This window comes from Fukomys damarensis, unplaced genomic scaffold (assembly GCF_012274545.1).
Source record: "Fukomys damarensis isolate Sample0158 unplaced genomic scaffold, DMR_v1.0_HiC HiC_scaffold_30, whole genome shotgun sequence".
Taxonomy (NCBI): Eukaryota; Metazoa; Chordata; class Mammalia; order Rodentia; family Bathyergidae; genus Fukomys; species Fukomys damarensis.
In genome coordinates this window covers 872472-884996 of record NW_022900942.1, presented here as the reverse complement: position 1 = coordinate 884996, position 12525 = coordinate 872472, and positions in this window count along the sequence as shown.

The following is a 12525-nucleotide window of genomic DNA, read 5'->3' as shown; positions in this document are numbered from 1 at the left end:
TTATAATCATTGAAATAATAGACATTTGACTTTTATGTAACTCCACAAAGACCACAGAGATGAAATGAAAGGAGCACAGAGAAATACAAAATCTCGGAACCTCATGACATTATGATTACTTTCAGAGTCCTCTATTTCCTTATCTCCACATTTTAGGGGTTCATCATGCTCTAGAAACAACCTGGCAGTACAACTTCTAATAACATGGCAGTGATGCCTGTTGGAAGTAGAAACAGGAACTAAGAACTAATTTTTAATTAGACTTTTTTCAACCTGAACAAAAATCAGAACATAAAATCTATAATGGCTCAGAACTGAAATGTTACACATGAATATCCTGAAGTCTGGATACTCAAACTGTTATACTCATCCTCATGAAGAGGAAACAACGTTTCTGGTTATGCTTATCCAATCCTTTATCTCCATCAAATTTGGAGCAAACTAGCTATTGACTGGTACATGACTTTGCAGGTTTGGTGGTCAGAGGCACAGCAACAGAAACCATGAACACTGTAAAGAGACAACCCACAATGTAGGAAGAATTTTTCACCAACTTTTCCTCAGACAAAACTCTACTCTGTAGAATAAATAAAGAATTTAAAAAAATCAGACCTCCCAACTTTAAAGGCCCAGTCCAGAAATAGACATCTGAAATAAACAGAGATTTCTCAGAAAATGTATTTAAAATATACCTAAAGCTCATCTAAGTAGTATGCAACACAACCCCTATTGTCCCTGACACATACTAATTTACATAAAATTGTGCATTTACATCTCTTTATGAAGAATATAGAACTACTTTAAATTTTTACATAATGCACTATATTAGCAGAAAGAAACAAAATTTATTCTCTAATTTTACTATTAAGAAAATCATTTTCAAATTCCTGTGCACATCTAAAGATAATGTGAGTGAGAATGCCAAACAATATATTGCTAGAGAATTCCAATAATTGATGTGTTTATACTTTTTACAGTTAATCACATTTTCCCCTTTAAAAAATCAGTCCTTATTGATTACATCACTTTACTGTTAAGAAACACTTAAAAACATCCCTGAAGTGTAACGCCGTAATACTGGCATGATGATTGACCAATAAATTTCATTTCATGTAGGGAATAATTTTTTCAGTTGGCCCATAAGTAAATACATGTCCTGGTACACCAGTTAGAAAGTAAACATTGTAGAGCCACATTATTGACCTGATGTGATACACAGAAAGCAATTGATTCCTCTCTTACTGCTTGAAAGAAACAAAGAGAAAAAAAAAACATATCCATAATTTATGTGCATATGAGGGAAATTTAGAATGGAAACATTTAGTCATTGTGAGTTTTTTTTAATTTTTCATCATTATAGAAATATAAATTTTATAGATAATTACACTTGTCACAAGGCACTGAAACATAGAATGATAGAGAACATGCCTCAGCCTGACTTACACATTTTTCTACACCAGTCTTTTTATGCATCGCTTTTTTGTTTTGTGTCCAAGAAAATCATTGCTGTGATCTATGGGAAATCAGGTGTAGATGTTGCCACATAAAATTAATTCCCTCAATTCTGCATGACTAGACACAGAGAAGTATTATAAATTGTTTCTAGTTATATGGGATCTTTCTGCACAAGATGATAGTACAGATGGCAAAACACAATTGGAATAAATTCATAGTAATTATGCTTAATTTTGTGAAGTAAAAAAAGGATCCAATCAATGTTACCAGATGTTTTAATTTTTAACACTTCTTGAGTGCTAGGGTAGGAACATTATCAAAAAACTAGAAATAAATGAACTTTAATTAATTCTATCATTATTTATGCATATAATTATACAAAAATATCTAACAAACACACCTGGTCTAAGAAAAAGGAAAATGTCAACATAGGACCCCAGGATATTTTAGTTGAATTGTAGTATCCTATTACTATTGCTAATAAAATCATCCAAATTTGAGTTTGCCCTTATAATACACATTGATTACCTCTTAATAAAGTGAGAAACAACCATTATTAATCCTTTCTCAGTGCAATTCTATTGAATACAATCAATGCATAGAAATGCTGAGTCACAGACATAGTAACCACTGTTTCTATGTCTCAGAAACAGAGGTGGTGGTGACAGAATTCAAATTTAAATTGGAAGAGGACAAGGAGAGTGGATATGAATGAGAACATAGTGAGTATGGGCATGGGTGTTAGTTACTTTTCTGTTGTTGCTGAGACAAAATACCCAAACCAAAGTTAAAAGGGGAAGATCTATTTTGCTTACAGTTTGTTGATGATTCAGTAGATAATCAACAGGTTCCAAGGCAGGTTGGTGTGGTACATGGGACTTTTAGAGGAGAAACAGTTCATGGCATCCAGAGGTAGAAAGGGGACAAGAGCTTTAACAGTGTATTTCTGCCCATTATCTTATTCAGACTACTTTGGGCAGGTAGAAAAAAGTGGAAATAAAGTGCTTGTAAATGGGGAGGTTAGGAAGGGGTGAAGGCAGGGCAGGGACAAGGGGATAAAATGAGAACCAAGACCTGTCATGTAAAGGTACAAGATCCCAATGATGAATGTAACTGTACTGTATCCCTAAAATGTACCAATAAACCCAATGAGAGATAGAGAAAGAGAAAAACAAAAAAAAAAAAGAAAAAAAAGTTAGGCTGATTAGGAAAAGGTAACTATCCAGGACAACATTTTAAAAAGGCAATACTTGGTCCTGATGGGTTCACTGTGGAATTCTACAAACACACTGGAGAATGTCAAGTGCTATTATTTCTTAAAATCTTTAAAGAAAGTGAAAGGGAGGCAATACTGTAATACTCATTCCTGTAAGCAGGTGTTATCCTGAGTGCACTATCAGAGGATGAGCCAGCCAAAAGAGAGAACTACAAGAAAGTCTCTGTGAAAATAGATACAAAAATATTTTCAATATGATACTGGCAAAGAGAAAATAGCAAAGAGTGAAGAAGATTATACACCATAAGCAAGGATGATTCATCCCAGGGATGTAAGGACAGTTCAACATAAGCAAGTAAATAAATGTGATACAAAACACTAAAGGAAGCAAGTAACCCACATGATCATCTCAATAGGTGCAGACAAAGCATATGACTGAGTGCAACATATACTCATAATGAAAACCCTTAAGAACATTGGAACAGAAGGTATATCCCAATTTGATAAAATCGTCTCTGACAAACCAACAGCCAACATTGTACTAAATGTTCAAAAATGGAAAGCTTTCTCTTTAAAATCAGGAACAAGATAAGGATGAACACTATTACTGTATTACTGTTCCCATCCAATATAGTTCTGGAAACATTGACCAGAGCAATTAGACTTTGAAACAAGATAAAAAATAAAAATATTAAAAAAGTGAAATCATTATGATTTGTGAATGACATTATACTCTACATAGAAGACCCAAAAATTCCCATTGAAAGACTCCTAGATTTAATAACCAAATTCGGTAGCAGAGTAGAATACTAATTCAATACTAAAATATCAATAGCATCCCTGTACACAAATAAAAAAAACTCACTGGGAAATCAGGGAATCAATAAATTCCACAACAGCATCAAGAAAAATGAAATACTTAGAAACAAATCTAATGAAGGAAATAAAACACCTTTACATTTAAATCATCAGTACTCTGAAAAGGGAGGTCAAAGAGGATATCAGAAAATTGAATGATATCCATAATTGTTGGACCCACAGAACAAATGTAGTGAAAATGCCTATGTTTCCAAAACTCATACAAAGATGTAATGCAATCCCAATCAAAATATCAATACCATATCTCACAGAAGTAAAGAAAGCAAATCCTAAATTTAATTTGGAACTAGAAGAGACCCAGAATACTAAAAGTTGTCCTGAGCAACAATGGTAAGGCAGTGTCATGGTGTCTAACAATGTTTACACGGCCTGTTCTGTAAAATTCCTGCATTCCGACCTGCGTGTTCATCTGCCTCAGTCACATTATTCTTGTAACTCAATGGCTTTTATTTCACTCTGTGTTTTGTATCCAAATTATCAATTTTTTTGATTTTTTAAACTGTTATGTGTATTAGGAATAAATTTCAAGTGAGTTAGAATTAAATAAAGTTTTTGCCGCTGTAGGTGACAGAACTTTATTTCAGTGTTATTTTCTATTTTATTTTCCTTCAACACCTGACATCTTGTCATGTTTGTCCTTTTCAATGTTGCATATTTTATTACAGATTAATGAAATTCATTGTGTTCAATTGGCATGTAAGTATAACATGTATTTTCTGCTCTGTCCCTTTCCCTTTGCTTCCCCTCCTTCTGATCCCCTTATTTTAACACATCTACTACTACTTTACATTTATTTCTATATAATTTACTTTTAATTGCATTTAAAATGGAAACTGTTTACATTCTGAGTCTAGAATATTACACTTGGCATGACGGTATCTAATTCTCTTGATTATAATTAATTTTATAGGCACATTTTAAGTACACAATATAATAACATTCATCATGGGAGATTTGTACCTTTAGCTAATATATCTTGATTCTTATCTTTCCCCACTCCATTGTCTGTCCTTCAATCCTAGCCCCCCCCCCTAATTACAAAGAGTTTGTTACCCATTTTTTCATTTTCTCATATTAATTCCATTCCCTTCTTTCCTTTCCCCTGTCCCTCCAACTTCCCTTTTCCCTTTGCACCTTTCCTTGAATAAACATTGAGCTTACAGTCAAGTGAAATAAATAAAATGCTTGCATAAATACCAAATAATTTCTCTGGTGTGAGAAACTGTAAGTGTAGTAAGGATCAAAATGTATAGAGATAATGTGAAATAGGATGAAATCTAATTCTAAACTTCTGCAAATGTCATGATTTCATTTTTCTGTTTTGGCTGAATAATATTATGTTGTGTAACTGTACCACATTTTTATTCTTCATTTTGTTAGCAGGCATTTTGTGTGTTTATTCAACTCAATCAATAAGTATGTGTAAAAGTGTACTTTAGCATGTTTATTTTTTTCATGAATTTACCCAGGACATTTACAGTCAGATAAAGTAGAATTTCTAATTTTTCCACATAATTACAAATATCATACACCAGTACCAACTGGTTTTATCTCAGGAATGAATGGGTGGTTCACCATATATAAATCAATAAATGTTACACACCACTAAAATGAAGCAGGGAGAAAAATTACATGATCGTCACAATTAATACAGAAAAGTCCTTGATGCATTCAAAAATCTGTTCTTGATTTAAAATAACTGATGAATATAGGTATGGGTTGATATTATCTCAAAGTTATGAATGTCATTTACCATAGACCTACTGTTAACATTATATTACATGGGAAAAACTGGAAGTTTTTTTCTCTGAAATCAAAAAGAAAACAAGTACAACTCCTGTTCAATGTAGTATTCAATACTGTACCAAAAGCAATCAGTCAATTACCAGAAGAAATAGGAATGTGTATAGGAAAGAAATAATTTATACTATCCTTCACTAATGACATGATCCTTTGGATAAAAGAACTCAATATCACCAAAAAACTTTGAGAACTTGCAAATTACTTTCACAAAATAGCAGGATATAAAATCAACACAGAAAAATAATCGAGTTGTTGTGTTCCAACAATGAACACATGAAGAAATAAATTATGAAAACAATCTCTTTCAAAATAGCTTCAAAATTAAATATAGCTGTACTTTGGCTTATGAACTTAATTTGTTCTGTGATTATGGAGAACATGGCTAGACTTGTGTTTATGTGGGAAAATGACCACGGTCATGTCAGTCACCTGACTCACAGTCTGCAAATGGAAGCTTTCATGAATCAAGGCATTACTGTACTTAGAAAGTATCCTAACCAATGTAATGAAAACAATACAACCATGGATAAGAAAACTGAAAAGGACATTTTAGAAAGGAAAACAAACTTCTTCTTTCAGGTAGAACCAGTATTGCCAAAATGGTCATACTTCCAAAACTGATGGATAGATTTAATGCAGTCTCAACTTTTTTAAAAAAAATGACATTTTACACAGAACAAGCAAAAATTACATGTAATCAGAAGGAACTTTGGAATTCAAAGCAAAACTGGGCAATAAGAGCAAATGAGAAGGCACCATCAAACCAAATTTTGAATTACACTCTCAAGTACAATAAAAAGACAGTATGGCATTACCACAAGAACAAACATAAGGGTCAACAGAAGAGAATAGAGGATAAAAATCATTCCAGGCCCATTCAGCCAAATCATGTTTGACAAAATTATCAAAATTATATGCTGTATGGCTGCAGATTTAGCTCAGTGATTTTGCCACCTGTTTTGCAAGCTTAAGGTCCTGAGTTTAATCCCCAGTACCCCCACCAAAAAGAATCATATGCTGTAGGAAAAAGCATCCTCTTTCTCAAATAGTGCTGGGAAAAGTGGTTATCTATGTGGAGAAGATGAAATATAGACCCGTATTTCTTACCCTGTAGTAAAATTAGATGAAATCACATCAGACTTAGATATTAAAACAGAAACAAGGAATATCTTGGAACATAAAGTTTGTAAAACTTGAAGCCATAGCCATAGGAAATGCCTTGCCTATTTACAAAGACTTTGTTTAGAGGTTTTTCGTTCTTGATTTGTTGTTGTTGTTGTTGTTGGTGGTGGTGGTGGTGGTGGTACCAGGGATGAAACAAGCATTCTTGCACTTGGAATGCAGGTGGTGGAACCACTGAGCTGAATCCTGGGCCTGAGATGTTTTTCCTTTTCAAATGTTTCTTTTCCCTTTTTAACGTTCCTCTTCCCTTACCACTTCCTCTAGTGTTTTAGCCCTTTTCTTCCTATTAAACAAAATCAGTTATACATTACGATCCTTATTTACACTTTTAGTTTTTCACACCAGAAAAACTATTCAGAATTTACACATGATTGACTTATTAATTTCACACGTGTATGACCTCAATGTTCATCCACTTATCTATAAATATTTCTAATGTCTCATTCTTCATGGATCAGTACTATTGCAATTTATATATATGAAAAACCACATGTTGTTTATCCAGTTTCTTGTTGATGGGCAATTGGGCTGTTTCCAGATTTAAGCTATTACAAACTGTGCCACTAAAAACATGGGGAGCATATATCACTGTGGTATAACTCTTTTAATTCTTTTGGGAAGATACCCAACAAAGGAATAGCTGGGTCAAGTGGGATTTCTAATCCTAACTTTTTGAGGTATGTTCATATTGATATCAGTAGTGGTTTCATGAGTCTGCTCTCCCACCAACAGTGAAGAAGAGTTCCTTTCTCCCTACAACCCCACTAGCATTAATTATTGGTTGATTTCTTTTTTTTTTCATTGAGTTTATTGGTACATTTTAGGTATGCAGTACAGTTACATTAATCATTGGGATCTTCTACCTTTATATGATAGGTCTTGGTTCTTATTTTTCCCCCTTGTCTCTACCCTCCTTCACCCCCTCCTCCCTTCCCTATTTAAAAATACTTTATTTCAACTTTTTCATTTTCTCATTTTTTTCTTTTCCCTTATTACATTTCCCCTACACCTTTAGCCCTTTTCTTCCTATTTCACATAGTCAATTATATCATTAGGATCTTATGTACCATTATAGTTTTTGACATCAGAGAAACTATTCAGTATTTATACATGCATGATTTATTTATTTCACTGGGGAGTATATCCACAATATGTATCCATTTTCCTATGAATGACTCTAATTCTAATTCGTTATGGCTGAGTAGTATTCCATTTTGTAGAAAAAACACATCTTCTTTATCCAGTCTCCAACTGATGGGCAAATGGACTGTTTCCAAGTTTTAGCTATTACAAACTGTACCACTATAAAAATCGGTGCACATATATCACTGTGATATGATTCTTTTAATTCTTTTGGAAAGATATCCATCAGAGGGATGACTGGGTCAAATGGAGCCTCTAGTCCCAGGTCTTTGAGGTATCTCCATACTGTTTTCCATAGTGGTTGCACCAGTCTGCACTCCTATCAACAAAGGATAAGGGTTCTTTTCTCCCCACAACCCCACCAGCACTTGTTATTGGTTGAATTCTTGATAGCAGCCATTTTTTGTGGGGTGAGGTAGAATCTCAGTGTTCTTTTTATCTGCATCTCTCAAGTGATCAGTGACGTGGAAAATTTTTTCATATATTTACTTGTTGCTTTTACTTCTATGTCTGAGAAATGGTTAATTTCTTAATAGCAGCTATTTTTACTGGGGTGAGGTGGAATCTCAGTGCTGTTTTCATCTGCATCTCATGAATGACCAGTGAGGTTGTACATTTTTTAATATGTTTATTTGCTGCTTTTACTTCTTAGTCTGAGAAATGTGTTCATATCAGATGCCCATTTTTGAATTAGGTCTTTCTGGTGGGGAGATTTGATTTTTTTCAGTTCTTTATATTTTCTAGATAATAGAAATTTGTCTGAGGAACATCTGGCAAAAATATCTCCCCACATTGTGAGTTTTCCCTTATCTCTGCTTCTGATTTCTCTGCACCTCAGAAACATTTTAGAAAGATGAGATCCCAATTGTTAATTTTTGGATTTTTGTGCTATTTCCCATGCTGCTGAGGATTTGTTCATAAGGTCTTTTCCTAAGGCAATGTCTTTGAGAATTCTATCTCACTTTTCTTCCAGCAACATAAGTGTTTCTGCTTTAATGTTTATATCTTTAATCAGGGATTTTAATTCAGTGCATGGTGAAAGATAGTGGTCTAATTTTCATGTTTAACAATTTGAAATCTAATTTTTCCAACATCCTTTATTAAAGAGGCTATTTGTCCTCCATTGAGGGTGTTTGATCCTTTGGCAAAGATGAGGTAGCTGAGTATGTCAGGAGCAGTTTCTGCATCTTCTAATCTGTTCAACTGATCCTTTGTTTCCTTTCCAGTACCATGGTTTTTTTCAGTGTCTTTGTATGATATTTTCAAATTGGTAATTATTATACCTCTTGCCATGTCTCTGTTGCCTAGAATTGCTTTTGCCATTCTAGGTCTCTCTGATTCCAAATGAATTTATGGATTATTTTCTCTAGTTCTGTGAAATATATGGTTGGGATTTCAATAGGGATTGCATTGAATCTGCTTAGCAGTTTTGGAAGTATGGCTATTTTCAATGTATTGATTCTTCCTACCCAGGAACAATGGTTACCTTTTCTCATATCCTCTTAAAACTCTTTTCAGAGTGTTGTAGTTCTCAATGTATGAGGCTTTTGTTTCCATTGTTAGAAAGATTCCTATATAATTTCAGTTTTTTTGGATGCTGTTGTAAAGGGGATTGTTTCCCTAATTTCACTCTCAGTGAATCTGTTATTTGTGTACAAGAAGACTATTGATATTTGAGTGTTCACCTTGTAATCTGCCAGTTAAGTCTAGAAGTCTTTTTCCTGAGTTTTTTTGCATTTTCTATGTAGATTATCATATCGTCAACAAATAATGACAGTTTAGCTTCTTCCTTTCCTATATTTATTGCTTTTATTTCCTTCTCTTATGTATTCACTCTGGCTCATGTTCCAAAAATATTTTGAAAAGAAAAAGTGGTGATAGTGGACATTCTTGTCTTCTTCCTGAAGAAGCATGAAGGTTTTCAGTTTTTGACCATTTGGTATGATGTTGGCAGTTGGCCTTTCATGGATAATCTTTTATCAAGTTGAGATATAGACCATCTATTGTAATGTTCTGAAAAGTTTTTATCAGGAAAGTTGTTGCATTTTGGAAAATGCTTTTTCTGCATCTACTGAGATGATCATATGGATTTTGTCCCTAATTCTGTTATTATAGTTTATTACAGTTATTGATTTATCTATGTTGAAACATTCTTGCATCCCTAGGATAAATCCAACTTGGTTAGGAACTATAATCTTCTTGATGACCCTGTGTATTTTTTTTCCCAGTATCTTTTTGAGACTATTTGCATCTACGTTCATTAGGGAGATAGGCCTGTAGTCCTCCTTTTTGGTTGGGTCTTTCCCTGGTTTTACAATCAAAGTAGCACCTGCTTCTAGGAATGAATTTGGAAGTACTGCTGCCTTTCAAGTTCATTGAAATGGTTAGAGTAGTGGCAAAAGTTCTTGTAGTCTAATGACGTGTAGAATTCATCAGTGAAGCCATCAGTAAGTGGGCATATTTTTTTGGTAAATTTTTAATTACATTTTCAATCTCACTGATTGTAATTGGGGTGTTTAGATTTTTAATATCTTCTTTGCTCAAATAGAACATTAGTAAGCCAGCAAGAAATGAATCAGAGTGTGGTGCATTATTTATTACACAGCTGATCAAAGAAGCATGTCGTTTCCATTTGGTTTCTGCTGTTGATTCACTTGTACAATTCATTGTTAATATTCAGTTTTTCTATTAATTGTTTGTGAACTTCCTGATTATATGACAAAATGCACCATTTATTTTGAATTATTCTTATAACACTATTATTTATATTGCTTTCTCTCAATAAAATACTGAAGAGTTTTCCACTGCCAAAAAAGGAGGAAAAGTGAAAGATTTGTTGTATGTAACCAGAATGCAGACCTTCTGCAGATGAGTAGGTGATCTAGGGACAAAGGAAAAGGGGAAGAAGACAAGGGGAAAGAGAAATAAAAAGCAATAATATGCTGTATGTACAGGCACCAAGTCTCCAGAAGAATGTATTCATTTTGTATCACAAATATGTACTAATAAATTTTTAATTAAAAATAGACATAAGAAAAAAGAAAATTATATTAATTATTATATTAATCACATACCAAATAATATTTTTTTCTCTATATATGTGCTGTATAAAGTATGTATGAGTTTAAACACATCTTCTTTTTCAATCATTTGTCATTTTTTTATTGTGAAAAAATTTAAACTATGTTTTATAGATTTCTGAAATATAGAGTAGATCATGTTCATGCTTAGTGACTATTCTATACAGTTGCCCATCAGAACACATCAACATGGATGAATTATTTCACATAGTGAAAAAAGCTAGGTGCACAATAATTAATTAATAACTGTATGATTTCATTCATATGTTGATTTTACACAGTTGATATCATACAAAGGGAACAGAATAGTGATTAAAAGCAGCTGCAATTGTGTAGGGGAATTATTGAGCAAAGGATACAAAATTCCAGTTAGATATGATAAAGAATTTCAATGAATTGTACATCTTGTTATTTGCAGTTCATGAAGGTATACTGTATTCTTGAAAAATTCTAATTCAATGTTAGTTAAATGTTCTCTAAAACGATAACTAGCTGAAGTAAGATAGATGATAAATTTTGCTGACTTATTGATTTCAATTTTATTAGCCTTCCAAATATATATTGTACATAAAAACATACAATTTTATTCGACAATTTAAAGTAGAAATCTTAAAAATAAAATATTGTCAAAAAAAAATGTAAGAATTGTTTCTTCACATCTTTGTGGTCATATACTCATCCATAAAATATCTAATTGTACTTCAAAGACTTTCTTGGGATTGCTTTACATGAAGAAATCACACATTGGTTAGATTAAACCCTGTATTAGGAAAACAAATTAAAGGAAGTTTCTCCTTTGAGGAAATAAGTGTATCTCTTTTCAGGTTCCCTCAAAAAACAAAACATTTTTTCAAATATTTTGCATAGGAAAAGACTTTATGAACAAATCCTCAGTAGCATGGGAACAAGCAGAAAAAAGTCAACAACTGGGATCTCATCTTATTAAAAACTTCTGTACTGCAAAAGAAACAATCTACAAAATTAAAAGACAACCTACAAGGTGGGAAAAAAATTTTACCAGCTGCTCCTCAGACAAAGGACTATTATCTAGAATATATAAAGAACTCAAAACAAACAGCTCCCCCAAATATAAAGACCCAATTCAAAAATGGGCACCTGAAATGAACAGACATTTCTCAAAGAAGCAAAAGCATCAAGTAAATATATGAAAAAATATTCCACATCACTTGTCATTCGAGAGATGCAGATGAAAACAACACTGTGATTCCACCTCACCCCACAAAGAATGGCTGCAATCAAGAAATCAACCAATAAAAAATGTTGGCGGGGTTGTGGGGAGAAAGAAACCCTTCTCCATTGTTGGTGGGAGTGCAGACTGGGCAACCACTGTGGAAATCAATATGGACATACCTCAAAGAGCTTGGACTGGAGGTTCCAATTGACCCAGCCATCCCTCTGCCTGGTATCTTTCCAAAAGAACTAAAAGAATCTTATCACAGAGAAGTCTGTGCACCCATGTTTATAGCAGCACAGTTTGTAATAGCTAAATCTTGGAAACAGCCCATTTGCCCATCCGTTGGAAACTGGATAAAGAAGATGTGGTTTTTCTATAAAATGGAATATTACTCAGCCATCAAGAATGAGAAAATAGATTCATTCATAGGAAAATGGATACATATTGAAGATATACTCCTAAGTGAAATAAATAAGTCACACATGTGTAAATACCAAATGGTTTCCCTGGTGTGAATAATCTGTAACAATGCATAAGATTCTAATAAGATTACTGACATTTAGAAATGGGAA